We start from the raw sequence: 13,668 nt of genomic DNA, 5'->3' as shown, positions 1-13,668 counted from the left end.
GTACAATTAGTCCAGTCCCCTGGTGTCCTCAGCCGGGTCTGAGAGGAAACAGCTCTGACTCCACCTCTTACATTAATGGGGGGGGACTTTATCTGCTGACTGTGAACTGTGGCGAACTATTATTAACTGAGGTCAAAAGCCCTAGTTACAGATGTCCACACTTATTAGGGTCTTTGCATGTTTGTGTGTGTGTGTGGTGTGTGTGTCTCTTTTGATGCTCAAGTTGGAGAAGAACCAAAGAGTGTGTGCGATATCCCCGGGGCCTTAGACCCCCCACTACTGTCGCTCATTCTGAAACCTCTTCCTTTTCTTAAAATGTCACATTCAAAGATGGCTTAACGGCTAATTAGCGAGTGGCTAATTTATTCCCACTACTATTCATTCTCTATTCATTTATGGAGATTTGAATTGGAATATTTCGAATGAACATCAGGGATTCAAAGCGTTTTCACTCATTCAAGAGCTTGGGATGTTTCTCTCCGCCGGAAAAAACGAACAGAAGAAGGATAGGAAGGAAATTAAAGCGATCTATGTAGGGTGCTACCAATCACTGGCAAGTGATTATAGGAAACAGAAAAAGTCTCATAGCCACAGTTTCATTGTTTTGCTCATGGCCTACTTAGTTAATCCGTACATTCTTCCTTCTGAACTAACCGTAATCTAGAAAGAACCTGTGCAACAGTGTGTCCGTTTTAAACTACTCTGACATGCGTAGAAATTAACAAGCTCTATGCTGACGACCATGTTTTAAATCTCCGCCCCCAGTGGACTTGCCAAACGTCGGAATGCATAAAATATTTCAACAGATTTTGAAGTGTGAACAATAAAACTGAATTTTGGCCGCAGCTCAAACTAGGTTTTGATTCAAGATGAACTCGACACACCCACGACCAATATTTTGATTGAAGAAGAACAAGAGCGGCCCCCATGCTGTTCTTTCTGGCGAGGATTAGCCCATGACTGCCTTAATTTTTTACAACACTTTTTATGTTACTCTTTGCTATGATGTTCACGTTTCAGCTTAGTTGTAACCCACTGGGCTGCGTTAAGAGTATTAATGAAGTTTTGATGTGCTTTGAAGAAGACTGTGTTACATTTTTGGCCGAATTGATTATGATTATGCAGCAGTGACAGCTCATATCAAAGGTTAGTGGTTTGCTACGCACCAGTACTGACTCCAAAAGTAAACAAAGGCTCTGGACTTTTTGGATGGCCTTCATTAATTAGAAACACATTGTTGTGTAGATTAAAAAGAGATTAGTGTCAATGGCTTTTTTAAATGTAAAAAATGCTGCTGTATGTTCACACTGAATCCTTGTTTCTTTAAACATTAGTCAAAATAAAGGAACTAACACACATCCACATACTAACCCATGCCTCAGTTATAAATGTAGTAAAAGAATGGATGATGCTGCCCTCCCCTCTGCCCCCTCTCAGCAGTGAGAGCAGTTCATGCCACAGGCAGCAATAGGTCACAGTGATTTGCCTACCGTTTGGAAACCAGCAGGGGGCACGTACTGTATCATTTTTTTCTCAAGGCAGCACAATTAGAGCAGTGAAAAGCAAATTAGCACTAACTGTCCAGAAGCTTTTACAGCGACAATTACTCAGCATGTATTAAAGCAAAAAAGTATTTCTTTTTGTTCTCCCTGCATCCGCAGATGCTTTACTTTCAAAGCTCCCTTTGCAAATCACTGACAAAAAAAGATGATACTTACAGCCCAAAATAAAAATAATTCTTCCAATTGAGTGAAGGAGAATTCTCATAAAACATAAGGAGCATATAAAATGTCCTCAAGCCTTAATGAACAAATATAATTATTACATTTATACAGTATCTAGGACTATTAAGTGGAAAAAGCAATATGTAATAAGTACGATGCTAGGCATGAGACATAAATATTGAATTTATTGTTTATCTTTTGTAAGACGTCATATTAAATCCAAAAATGAACCCCCAATTTCCTAAACCCTTATGGCGTTCCAGCACCATCTGCCGCCATTTTAGCCAGTGTGCCCATGTTTCACCCGGCATGTGACCAAAGACTCTCTCTTTGCTATCTTTAGGCATTGAATCTATTTTTTTTCCCCACACTTTGCACCTGTGAAGTGTAAAATTCAATACAAGCATGCTCTTATTTTTTAAACATGGCATAAAAATAATATTTGATTATGCATTTAAATTGATATTGACCTTTTTAAATCAACTTTATTGATCTAATGTCGCCCACCCACTTTATTTTATTTGTCTTATTTCCATTTTTGGCTCTCAATGCTCTTAGCTATCGATGCCAATAATAGATACAAGTCAATCGTGTCAGTCCTGATCGGTTCACACAGACCTTTTTTTGATACATGTTTTGAAGTTGGGAATACACATCTACATCTTTTAGGAGATATGTTGTGACATCACCACATCCACCTTAGATATTGTGATTAAGAGACTATCGTTGGCTCAAATTTACTTTGTGTGTTAACTAGTTAAAGGGGCCCTAATATGCTTATTTTCAGGTTTCATAATTGTATTTTTAGCCTCTACTCTGCCTCTTTTTACCCTCTGTCTGAAACCAGAGCCCAGTCTGCTCTCATATTTTAGCTGGCCGGCTCTGTTGTGATTAGTCAACGGCTTAGAAATGTCCTGCCCCTTAGCCTATCACATACATTGTGTTGGAATGCTAACCAATAGGAGCGTGAGTGTTGTCACAATGGAGGCGTTTCAGGCAAGGTGGAGGGGAGTGTGTGGGAGAGAAATCCCCTCTGGAGGGAACTTTAGGAGTTGTGCCTTTGCAGACCATTTACATGCACAAAAACCTATAACACACTACAGGAAAGGGAAAACCCCCAAAAGCATAATAGGGCCCCTTTAAAATTAGCTCAGCTAGATAACTATGTTTTGCACTGGCTGCTTATATGGTGACATTTTTCAACAGCTGTTTGTTACATGCAACTGTGCACCTTTTTTATAAGGGAACTATTTTAGGAAGAGTATCTTACTAAAAAACCCAAACACATTCTGACAAGTCACTGTGACTTTTATAAGAGTAAAATGACCAGCTGATCCCAGCGCTGTGTGGGAGGTAAATCCTAGCATCACTAGTGTCTCATATTCTTCCAACTCTGGCAGACCTTCATGCTGTACAATATATTATAAAACTGCTCAGGTAATGTAGGTGAAAGGTGCACACTGCAACACATTTCCACCTTAGGTGTAGAAAGGTATTTAAAAGGCAAAAACGACAAATGGTCAAGTGAAAAATCTGTCTAAATATCTGTTTTCCTCCAAAGTCTCCTCTGAAGGAGAAGACATCCAATGGCATTCTGCTAATATTCAATATTCATGAAATACAGATTCAAAGAATTAAAGAAGCTGTGCTGTATTAAATTAAACTAGTATATTCCCACACAAAGTATAGTTACATTGTTTATAAAGGAGCTGCAATCAGTACTTGTTTAGCGAAGAAATGTCAACAAAATCGATAAATATTGGAAATATGACGGAGCCTTGGTGCAACTGGGATGCAACTCATCCACATCACGGACATCTGGGTATAGGAACACGAGGAGAGGAGGAGGTTAGTCAATACGTCCCTCCTCAGAGATCATAAGCAACAAAAAGAAGAGAACACAGATGAGATGTTATCGAAATAAGAATAACAAGAACGAATAAAATAAATCAGACAGTACATTGAATCACAAACTGCCCCATTGTCTGGTATCACAGAGTGAATGAAAGAGCAGAGGAGGAAAAGGACCTTCAGACTATAAACCCAGGTGGCCCTCACCGGCTACTGAATGTACAATGAATGCAAAATAATTCAAAGATCCAAGTTTTATATTCATCACATACTTTCATGGCCTAGATCAATCCAAAGGGACATGGTGAATGCTTAGAAACAAACCTTTAGCTGTTTTTCCCAGAAGCAAAGGCGTCACTCCCACAAAGGTGCATGACCCTGTGTTAGAGTGGAGGTCAATCACAAGCTCTATAGCAAGATGTTCCATCTCTGTAACCCAAGCAGTGAAGGTCACCTCCTCTCACACGCTGCTGCTGCTGCCCTCCCTGTCTCAGTGACAGTGGACAGAGGTCACTTATGGCGCATTTCCACTGCAGGGCCTCGCACGGCTTAGTACGGTATAGTTAGGCCTTGGTAGGCCAGGCTCACTTCATGCTGCGTTTCCATTACAGTTTAGGAACTGGGGTAGTAACTATAGTAACGCAGTGTAGGCGGAGCCGTGACGTCATCTTCAATGCGAAACACAAAACCAACATCAGCCGTTAGCTGTTAGCACTCAGAGCTCACAGCTCCTCATATATGTTCAGAAACTAGACAAAAGTTAAACAAGTACAAACCACAGACTGTCTGTGTCATGGCGAATACAGTCGCTGCTTTATTCATGTCTGTATAGGCCGTTGTTGTGAGTGTGGACGGTCGGAGCATATACAACGTTAGCTTAGCCGATCTTCATTCAGAAAACACGCATTTTAAAAGGTTTCTCGCCTGCCGTCTTGTCAAAGCATTAATTCATGGTTTTTACTAACCGGTATCAGTATGTTGTTACTTCGGCATCATTTTGAAACGTGTATTACAATTAAATCACGGTAAAATATGTTCATTTTGTTGTAGTTGCCAGCGATTCTCTCTCTAGTTTAGCATACTCAGCCCGGTTGTTGGCCCGGAAAGAACCTCGATTTTGGAGAGCCAGAAAAACTGTGAAAAAGTACCCGCTAGCCGGAACTACGCCTAGTGGAAACGCATCCAAAAACGGCGCTGTAGTGGAAATGCGCCATTAGACATACTGACTGTTGCTAGTGACACTTAAATGAAGAAGACATGCCTCAGGAGGTGTAATCTGTTCTCAGATGTAACAGCTTCAGCATACGTTTGCGTTATAGGAAGACACACATCCATTCACTCCTAATAATTCTGCCTCCTCCTTCCAACCCGATTGTTTCTGAGAACCCAATTACTTCTTATTATGTGGTTTTATTTAAATAAAGCACCTTTCCTGCGCTACAGTTGTTGATGTCGTGCGGCACTTTCATCTGTTCGCCATCATCTTCAAAGCAGAACACCTAATGAAGAGATTTATCCGGGCTTCTGTATTGATAAATCAATCATTCTGCCGTGTTCTCACTTCAGAGCCAATTCTGTTCCTCTTCAGACTCTTGTTACTTATTAATACTATGCTTCAAAGCCCAAGTGTATAAAGCACAAACAATCTGTTTCTAGAGTTGTTGGATTGCTATGACACGTTTTCAGTGTTTCGGGGGAAATGTCCACCACATGTACACATCAACTGTTGGCCCTGTATTGTTTGCCAAATACATAGACCTTTGCTCGTCTTTCCCAGCTTGTGAATTTACTTTATTAGCACACTTCGGCCCCGCTTTTGTTGTTTGCTCAGTACTCTGTGTCGGTATGCCCCCCTCCCTTCTTTTTCTTGGCCTGTCTCTTGGTGCGTAAGCACAAGCCAATCCCCCTGAGATGCTTTTCTCGCCTGCATTTCCAGGTCCCAGCGTGAGCCACCCGCCTTTGGTGGTGAGCCATGTGCAAAGCCGCGTTTAGTAACTTGATCAAGGGACCAAGGTACAGTCCTCTGAAGCAAAGAGCATTAGAGGCGTGAAGGAACGACTCTGGCAAGTCAACAGCTTTGATATGTAAAAACCTGCATCTGTTGGCTGGCGGAGGCGCCTCCAGGAGGAGAGGTAGAGGGAAGGGAAGACGAATGCCTCCAGAGTCGTCGCTCTAATAGAATTGCAAACGCCAAATCCCAAGCTGTGACACCCTAATGTTCTTAGTCAAACTGACTTGGCATGGTCCAGGGGCTTGTGAGAGTGAAGAAACAGGGAGAAATAGGAAGCATAGAGCGGTCTCCTGTCCTAGATACCCCTGTCTGTCAGAGCGAGAGTTATCAAGCTCTACTCCAGCCCAGATGCACGGCTTTCTTTTATCCATACTTCCCTTCTGTTCCTCCTCACCTCGCCCCTGACACCTGCCTGATGCCACCGAGCGATCGCCCCCCTGAGCGAGCAGTTGCTATCTGACATACATCAAAAAGTCACACCGGGATTAAGAGCTACTGTTTTAGCAAAAGTAATGAGTAGAATTACACGATTATTGTTTTTAATTAATTTCCCTTTCTGCATCAGGAAGGCCTGCGATGCTGGCCCCTGAGGCCCGCTCTAATGTGAATCATATTAGAGCGATTCACATTAGCCTAACGCCAGCAAATTAATCTTTCGCATTACAGCAGGGCTCGCACACCGCATTTGGGGGATGACATTTTAATAACCCTTTTTTATGGAACAATATTGAATTGATCAGCCGCATCAAATCCACACCAGAAAAGGTCAGCGAGTATGTAGGTTGTAAACAGAAGCCTGCTCACGGCCTAGACAGAATAATTCATAACTCGGTCAATGGCTGAGCTAAACCTATTAGCGGATCACCAGGCTTCTGCTGGCGCTGAGGAGTCTACATTGATTATCATTAATTGTATATTTAAGTTCATAAATTATCCCCTACATTTTAATAACAATATGGTAATGCAGACGCTGCTTAAGTTCATTGTTTGATTGCAGCGGCTGTAGCGTGAGGAAAGGAAGAATCCTTGATGCAGAGCAGTGTTTCCTACATTATTCAACACAGGGATTCATTATAAATCAGTGGAATCAGAGTTATCATTATATATTCTGTATATATCAGTTTGACTAAATGTGTTTAAGGCTTGATATTGTAGGATGTTGTTCCACAAAGGTTATTCTCCCACAAGAACGCTTTCGCTTCCATACAAAACTAGGCCTTCATTTCTTTCATACTCCCACATGCTGATGCTGAAGACTGTGGTTTGAAAAACGTGATATATTTCGTAATGGAGCGCTGGTATGTCACAAGTTAAGCCGACGAGTCAATAGGTAGTGAATACATTAATGTATCAACAAAGGAACAAGGTCTCTATTTCTATGGTCGCATTCACACCTAATAGTCCGCTTCTCTGGTGCGCACCAGACGACAGTTTGTTACATTGTTTCATTTTTCAGAAGGTTCGGTTTGCGTTCACAAAACTCAAACGGACTATAAACTTTAAACACAAGTCACGTGCATGAAAATGCTGTTCAACCATTGGTCAGACATTAAGGGGGTAAAAACGCAAATCCCAGCAATTTCTACCGGAGCCTCCGCCATGGAGCATCGGCAGGTTATTTTCATGCTGCTGTTAATCTGGAGAGCACATCAACAGACTCTAGTGGACAGCACATATGATTATATAATCAGACGACGTGGGTTAAAAAACATTATAACATAATCAAAGTCCACTTTATTATATTATATATTTATTATAATGAGAGACGTTGTGCAGTAAAGAGGGGCGTTTCACCGACGACAGGTGGCTCTTACTTTTATGTAGGCTACAGTTGACGGAGCATTTTCACTTTACACGACACTTCATTCTGCTTCACTCTTTCGCTAAAGATTTTTGAAGACATCCACGTTCTTGTGACTCGTAAACACTACGAGTTCAATTGCAAGCGGTCCGAGACCACCTCTTTTTAGGCGGACCAGAGTCCGGTTGTTTAGTTCACGTCAGAGGTCTCGGACTGCGTTCACACCGACCCAAACAAACCGCACCAAGCGGGTAAACGCACCAGAGTTCGATTCAACCGGACTATACAAGGCTGGTGTGAATGTGACCTAATATCCTCCTGTTCCCTTTTTAATACTAATGCATCACTTCTTCAATGTTTACCTGTAGTATAATTTCAATTGACACTGTGCTAAATCCATCAGTTCAACAAGTGCCATGCCTAGCGTTCCACTTTGCCTTTTGAAGGAATGAAACACTTCGTCCAGAATGTTCAAATTAAAAGTAATGCAATCTTCTTATGAAGGAGAAGATGAAAAATATATGTTTTGTTGACGTCAGCCTAAGGTTAGGTGGTACAGTAAAGAAGATCAAGTGTATTTAATAACAGTGTAAAAGAAAATTGTCAGATTGTTGTTAAGGGAACTGCTGTGGACACTTTCTGAATTTAGCATGTTTGTGAAATGTTGTAGTTGGCTCCTGGTTAAATAATTGACACGTCATGTTGACATTTAGTTGTTTTTACGATAATTATTTGAATACCAGTTTATGTATAAAAAATAAGTGGACCATTACTCTGAACTTCCCTGAGTACCTTTCAAGTGCAGATTCCTGATACCATTTTAGTAGTTCTATTTAAGAGGGATTTTGGATACATGACTTTTACATGGAGGATTTTCATATTGTTGTATTAGTACTTGAACATAAATCAAAGGTCTGAGTAGTAAGCCATATTATATTGAAATGTATTCATTTAAGATGAACCCCTTGAGATGAACCATCTCGTTTTCAATGGGGTCCTAACATATAGTAGAAACAGCAGAAAAGTTACAAGAAAACTAAAACAAACCAAACAACGACAGACAACACACAAATGACAGATACAAATTCAGACATAACCACTGTGTGCCCACAGAAAGGCCATAAACAAATACTGTACATACAGCAATACAACAATACATAAATATAAAGTTAGTATTTTGTACAAAAAAAGAAGACAAAGCACTTTTGAACATTTGAAAAGAAGTGGCCTTGTATCTTTGGTGGCAATGTATTCCAGTCTGAAGGAGCTTTGAACTTAAAATATATTGTACCAACTGTTTAGGATACTGAGGGAGTGGAGTTAAAGTATTGTGTGGAGAGCCTAAAATTATATATGGAGGATAACGGTACTAAAAACTGTTGTAGATAGTGCTGATAGAATACATTTAAATAAGAGTTGCAGCCAGTGAATATGTCTTCTTGTATTGAGTGGAGGCCATTTTAGTGAGCTATACATTAAACAGTAATGAGTCGTGTAGTGACATCCAAGAGAGAAACTAAAAGAGATTATTGGATGCTTTGTTGAGGGGTTGGAGATCAGTTTTGGATGCATCAGCATAATCCAATAATATGTGAGGCAAATGTATTTCCGACAGTGGGTGTGAAGCAGTTTTTTGAACGTAGAAACAAACTAGTCACAAAAAAATGTTTGCAGCATATACAGTATATTCAATAATGGTTTATATGTGAGCTCAGTCAAGCCATAGCCCCCTTTTTTTTATTTGACGAAAACAGGATGAAAGAAAAACAACAAAAGAACATCTAAGAGTGAATGCACACACACACACACACACACACACACACACACACACATACACACTCTCTCTCTCTCTCTCACAGACAGTAATCTGAACTTTAAACACCATATTGAAGTTTTAACAAAGAAATTGAAATTCACTCTTGGCTTCCTTTTCAGATTTAAATGTTGTTTTTCAATTTCATCCCGTAAAAGGTTGGTCTCTGGCTTATTCCTGTCCCAGCTGGACTACGGTGATACCATTTATAGATTTGCCTGTCCCACTGTTTTGGCCAAACTTGACCCACTTTACCATGCTGCACTGCGTTATATATCAAATGCACCCTATAGGGCTCATCATTGCACTTTGTATAGCCTAACTGGATGGTCCTCACTTACTATGCGTAGGATGCAGCACTGGTTTTTATTAATGTATAAAGCCATTTTAGGTAAGCTTCCACTCTACATATGTGCCAGATTTGCTCCAGTTTGTGACTCTTACAAACTCAGATCCAGTGCCTGGATACGGTTCCAGGTTCCTACTGTACGGACTGAGGCTGGAAAAAGGAGTCTTTCTTATTATGGTCCTTGGTCTTGGAATGACCTTCAATCACGCCTTAAACTGAGGGCACTTGTCTCTATTTCATGTTTTAAATTGAAGTTGTCTGAAGTCCTCACCACCAGCTGCTCTTGCAGTAACAAGTAGTGTACTTTTTTTATTGTCCTAATGTGCACAATGTAGTGACTGCTTTTTCGTCTTTTGTTTTCTTTATGTTCTCTGTATTTTATATGTTTGTGTTATGTGTTATGTGTAACGTTGCTGCCTTCTTGGCCAGGTCAGCATTGAAAATGAGATTTTATCTCAATGTTTTTTATCTGGTTAAATAAAGGTTAAAAAAAAAAAAAAAAAAAAAAAAAGACAGACAGACAGACACACACTCTCTCTCTCTCTCACTCTCTCACACACACACACACACACACACACACACACACACAGACACACACAGACACACACACACACACACACACACACACACACACACAGACACACACAGACACACACACACAACACACACACCACACCCACACACACACACCACACACACACACACACACACACACACCACACACACACACCACACACACACACACACACACACACACACACACACACACACACACACACACACACACACACACACACACACACACACAACACACACACACACACACACACACACACACTACAGCACAATTGACTCTTGCAGGCTTGCCTAAAGGAGTTCCCTGTCCTTTTCTTGATGCACTCCCCTGAAGCGCATGGAAAAATGAAACCCATTCTGACTGAAGTTGAAGTTTATTGAAAAGCAGTCAAGCGGTATTTCAGTAATGCAGGTGCACGCATGCACACAGAAATCCCCCTTTGCCTGCCACACACGCTCAGAAACACACATGCATATTTCCCCCATGTATACCCGGGTCTTTGTTCTGTCCCCTGTAGATGGCGGCCTGTGTGGACCGTGGGGGAAAGCCCTCCGTGCTCCTTAAATGTTGTTTTTCTCCACATTACTGTCAAAGTATCCACCAGTGACTGATGATGGATTACATCTCAGCGAGTGCACAGGGTTTTCCCTCAGCCGGTGACTTACAGCAACTCCTCGCCCTCGCTGCTACACTAAACATGCCAAGCGCTGCTCAGGGAATATCACACAGGACCTTTTCGCTCCTTTCTCCTCATGTTCGCTGGTCAGCTGTTTCACAGGAGAGGCACAGAGGGGATATGAGGCATGTGCCTGTGTTTAAAAAGATGTTTTGGTTATATAAGAAATGTTTTCTTCTTCTTTTCAATTTTCAGCAGACCCAATCCTTGTCTTCATTTGTCTTTTTGTGTCAATGGAAATGCACTTACTGCAATTTGGTGTAGTGCCACTCAGTTAGCTTCAGACCCTTCTCTTGGAGTCAGAAAAAGGAAATCGGATGCGGGTAAAAGCCCAGGCAAGGCTCATTTGAAGGAGGAACTGATTGCTGTTTCATTTACCTGAGATGAAAGCTGCTTTACTCTCCACCTTGTGAACAGCAGCAGGAGAAGGAGGAGGCAAACTTTTTCTTATTTCAGTCCAACCTCTTGGAATATTTGTTTACTTTTTTCTTTCATCCTGCGTGCCATTAATCATTGTAGCTCCTGATTTCTGGGTTTTTGTTTGTGTTTTTTTGTGATAATTAGCATCCAAAGCAAGAAAGTGAAATCACACTTTTGCAAACAGTGTGTTACAGCCTACGTTTCCCAGGGCACCTCACTAGCCTCTATAACCTGCTCGGCTCTATGCTGATGTAATAAACGGAAAAACAGAAATGAAAGTTAGTTAAAGGGGCTCCATTATGCTTTTTAGGGATTTTCCCTTTCCTGTAGTGCATAGTTCAGTAGCAGGCGGACCGCGGCCCGGATCCGGACCCGGACCCAGACGGACCCGGACCTATAATCAATAGGCCTACATTAATAGGGGATTTCAATTTTGACGAGGCGATTCTATTTTAACCGCCGCCGACAGGGGGCGAAAGAGACGAGAGTGAGCGATACAGGGAGAGAAACACAGAAGAAGAGATGAGAGAGCGGCAGAGAGAAGCGGAGAGGAGAGAGAGTGAAGAGAAGAGTTAGCGATACAGGGAGAGAAGACGGAGAGGAGAGTGAACAGGCGTGTTAGTGGCAGACAGGGAGAGACAAATAATTACACATGGCGCTCCCCAAGAAGAGGAAAGTGGACAGTGAGAACAGAGCTTTTAACCCTGAGTGGACGGACTCATTCATGTTCATCCTGCCCACTGGGAGCACAGAACCAGTGTGTCTCATTTGTTCAGAGACCGTGGCGCTCATTAAAAGTGCCAATGTGAAACGCCACTATGAGACAAAACACAAAGTGTTTGACCAAACATTCCCTCTCAAGTCAGAACTGAGGTCACAAAAAATAAGCAGTCTCAGAGCCCAATATGATCAGTCCACCAGGATCCAAATTAAAACTAAATATTGTTCCAGGGCAGGCTAACCGAGGCTAACCAATGAGCACCTGCATGTGTGTATGAGAATGGCCCTGACACCATTTCAGCCCAGATTTAAACTCCTGGCAGGACAAGCTCAAGCTCAATTCTCGCACTGAACAAAAAAAACTGAGTGAGGGACTGCAATATAAGAGGGAAAGAAAGAGAAAATGTAAAACTGTTCAATTGTTATGATGTGTAAAGACTGATATTGTTCTATAATCGGCTGAAACTGTTAAGTCATGATGTGAAACGGTTAACAAAGAATAAGGGAAACTCAAGCTGCTGCTACACTTTATTTTATTCATCTAAAATTAAGCACTTTTAAGATGCACACATTTTCAAAAGCAATTATTTATTTTCTCTATTTAATTTTTAAATGCAGCCCGAGAGGAACATTACACATATCCACAGTATTTTACTGTATATCTGTATAGTTCAATGTTAATTGACAATAAATATTGTTGTTTTAGAATTCTTTATTTGATTGGCAGTCAGTTGTTGATTACATGCAGACGTTGATAAAGCTACAGTTACTTCAATATATATCACATTAATTCATAAAGCAAGTTAGACATTTTGATTTTCTGGACCTTTGCATGGGGAGATTTTCTCTAACTGGACCTCGTTGAATTTTAGTTGAATACCCCTGCTGTTGTGTGTTGAGCCCCCCCCCCCCCCCCCCCTGCATGAAACACCTCCATTGGACTCCTCTGTTTACTTCCGTAACATGATGACATCACTATGTAACAGTCGCGCTTCTATTGTCTATCATCTAACACATTGTGTGTGATTTGCTAAGGGGCGGGACACCTCTAAACGGTTGACCAATCACATCAGAGCAGACTGGGCTCTGGTTTCAGACAGAGGGTGAAAAGAGGTGCTGCAGCACAGGCAGTATGAGAAAAATAAAGAGCTTTTTGAACATTAAAGCATGGAGACATGTCACAGTAGAGGCACGAAATACAAATATGAACCTGACAATGAGCATCATAGGGCACCTTTAATAGGTGTGAAAAAAGTACTGAAAAACGGTATTTTATTTATTTAAAAGATTTGGCTTGTCAAATAGTAGCATATTCAACATTAAAGAAAGAATGATTACGTCGTAGAAAATATCATTAATAGTGTTATCAAATGATATGCTGTAAATTTGAATAAACTGTTCCTTTTTATTGCATTCCTTTCAATTTGGGAAGGCTCTGTAATTATATTATATTACCGTGTGTGAATAATGTAGAAGATTATGTTGCAGATTACAGTTTAATCAGGTAATCAGTGATCTGTAACATATTACATCCTAAAAAGTAACATCCCCAGCCCTGGTTATAGCTACCCTCCTCTCCTTTATTATGTCAGGAAATATGCAAATGTCAGGCAATTAAGTCTCTCTGTGTCATTCTGTCTCTTCTCTTCAGCATTCAGTGTTGTTTTTCAAGAGCGGCCGTGACTTTTGTCAAGCATCCGTCTGAGCAAGAGCAAAGATACTTAAG

General features: G+C 41.0%; 1 protein-coding gene across 1 annotated transcript in view; it reads left to right on the top strand.

The window, feature by feature from the left end:
• mdga2a (MAM domain containing glycosylphosphatidylinositol anchor 2a) overlaps positions 1-13,668 on the top strand; it is a 176,072-nt gene that overhangs the window by 114,846 nt on the left and 47,558 nt on the right. The window lies entirely within an intron of this gene.

The sequence above is a fragment of the Trematomus bernacchii genome, unplaced genomic scaffold, assembly GCF_902827165.1.
Source record: "Trematomus bernacchii unplaced genomic scaffold, fTreBer1.1, whole genome shotgun sequence".
Classification (NCBI taxonomy): Eukaryota; Metazoa; Chordata; class Actinopteri; order Perciformes; family Nototheniidae; genus Trematomus; species Trematomus bernacchii.
Note: the sequence above shows the minus strand (reverse complement) of the source record. Positions and strands in the feature narration are given on the sequence as shown.